Source organism: Protopterus annectens, chromosome 8.part0 (genome assembly GCF_019279795.1).
Source record: "Protopterus annectens isolate FY-2018-M chromosome 8.part0, PAN1.0, whole genome shotgun sequence".
In the NCBI taxonomy this organism is placed as follows: Eukaryota; Metazoa; Chordata; order Ceratodontiformes; family Protopteridae; genus Protopterus; species Protopterus annectens.
This window is the reverse complement of record NC_056741.1, coordinates 1,903,336,683-1,903,339,392: the sequence shown is the minus strand read 5'-3', so window position 1 is coordinate 1,903,339,392 and position 2,710 is coordinate 1,903,336,683.

Genomic DNA, 2,710 nt, shown 5'->3' with positions numbered 1-2,710 from the left:
TCTAAGAAGGAAAACATACCTACATGGACATGACTTGATATTTGGATACCCTGATTTCAGCACCATTGTGGAAAGAGTTAATATGCCATGAATGGAGATTCTTCCAACATATCTTTAAACAATTCTGATGCATTAGGTCTCCCCATATAAGAATATATCATATTGGTAAGGATAGCTGGCCCTGGGGCTTTACTCATTTTAAGGTTCTGTTTTTGGAACTGTAATTCAGAGATACAAAAAATTGTCAGAAAATACTTTCTCTTCCCAGAAAATGTCACATAGCTCAGTTTGATCTTGAGCAGGAAGTTTTATAATTCTTGTAAGCAGTGCTGGTATTCCTCTAATATTTTGATTTTATCATATGCAACTACATAATCATCTGTTTTAATAGGAATTATCACATACCCAAGTTCACACACCCAAGTCCATTAATCCTCTGTTTCAGAACTAGATTCCTAACTACCTGTGGAAATAAAACTTTATACTACCATTTCAACTTTCCCAGCCGGCTTTTTTATAGACCAGTTCTTGAATTTTTGCACATAAATCTGTATCCCATTATATCACCTTGAGCCCAATCTTGCTTTTACATCACCACAAAAATGTATCCTTTTATCTTGTGGGTCACTCATATCCTTTTTTCCATTCCTTAAGCGTATGCTATGTTGTCTCATTCATTTAAAAGTGAAGATATGTCCCAGAACATAGAGAATCAATATCCTTCTTCACATTTTAATCTCTAATTTGTCTTCAAATATCTGAAATGCTTTAAATATGTGGAATAAGCACCTCTGGTTTTACATATTTTAGTTTTGTATCATTCATCTGCCAGATGATAGCTAACATACAGTGAGGGGAAGATATTTGCAGGTCAATTGGAGAATAATATTGAAGAACTGACACTGCTCTATCCCTGTCAGTCACTTGCTCTATTTGAGATTGATACCACCAAATGTTATCAAGCATTGTGTATGGATATAGCAATGGAAGGATTTAAAGTGAAGACAACTGAAGAACTTCATCCACTAATTAAGAGAAATGCCTAGACCAATGCTGTAATTCTAGGCTTCTACGCTGAAGAAGTCTCAGTTGGATCATGCAGAGAGATAACATCATCAACTGACAGCAGTTTTCCTTTAGCCCACTCAATAAACGGTAATAACGAGTTGTATTCTTTTACTTCAAGAGAATGGAGGAAGATATCAAGTCCTATGAGTCATAACTTCATAAGCATACACTCTTAGCATCTTTGGAAACCTGCTTATCTCTTACCACCAGTTCAAGTGTCTTCCACAGTAACATTTAACCTGGATTGTGCCAATATATTGACTGTCCTCCTCTTCCCCAAAGAATGATCATCATGTTGATCCTAATTCCACATTTTCCTTGCTTGGTATGTTCAGCAACCCCTAAATTTGTCTGTTGTAAAAATAAAAAAAAAACTTGTGTTTTTTATCTGCTGTTGTAAAAATAGTAAACTCACCTTTTTCTGCTGCATATTTTGAAGAAACTTGCACCATTTGACTGAGCTGTTTATTTCAATGACATTAAGTTAACACACTCATGCATAAATTGCCACATCTATCATTAGTTCTGTAAGTGGCACAACAATTATATATTTAAATAATTTTTATACACATATTCAAATAACTTCCCTGGTGGACCATTCTTGAATAACCTTGCACATCAATACTGACCACTGGTTATAGCCACAATAGAACTCCAGAAAGCATGTCTCCCAAATGCATACTAATCCTAAATGAACCAATCAATAAGCTCTGAAACAAAACTGCTCATTTGAAATAACTATGTTCAAGGTACAAGTGACTCACAAGACAGGAGGTATATTTCACCTCTAAAATATCACAGGAGTAGGATGACTGTGTGTCATAAGTCTCTATAATACTATCACAGCAATGAGAATGCAATGCCTGTTAAAGCAAATCACTGCTGAGGCTTTCATCTCACCCTTGCCTGCATAGACTGATTGTTACAAAAAAAAAGCAATGCTGAACTGCACCATTCGGCACTTAGCTTAAATCATTAGGTCTAAGTGCAACTAATCTAAGTGGTGTCTACTATGTCCAAGCAAGCATTGCACAGACAGATCACCTGACTAACACTGTAACTACAGTATATGAATGTGTTCTAATCTTTAGTAATACTAAGCAAGCAATACTTCCCTTCAGAGTGGGCATTACATAGAAGTAACAGAATACTCTGGTGTGTTTTGAGGCCTGAGACTTCAAGCAGATATCCTCACCATGCCTGGAAGGTTCTTTATTTCTTTATAGTATCCACCATGGAAGGCATTGTTGCTCTTATAAACTGTGCTGTCATAGTGTCTGTTTTTTTGATTCAAGACTAACCCCAGGATTTATTAAAATACATGTAGGCGCAGTGTAGATCCTACACAGAATGTATTCATGTACAAGGCCACAGTTCCCCCTCGGCAGCGCACCATGCATATTAATAATGGTGCTCTGCCAAGGGAGATCTGAGGAACATGGATATCGAATCAGTGAAGGTAGATGTGTACCAGATACCTGTGGCTGCAGATGAGTGTGAGGCTCCCGGCAATGCGCCCTGCCACTATTGTAATGTTGTGAAGTGTGTCAACTGTATGATAAGTCATTTCATGATGCTTTATTAATATTTTTTTTTACTGTATGTTTTCATGGTGCTGAACGCAGCAGTGCCAAGCTGTGCT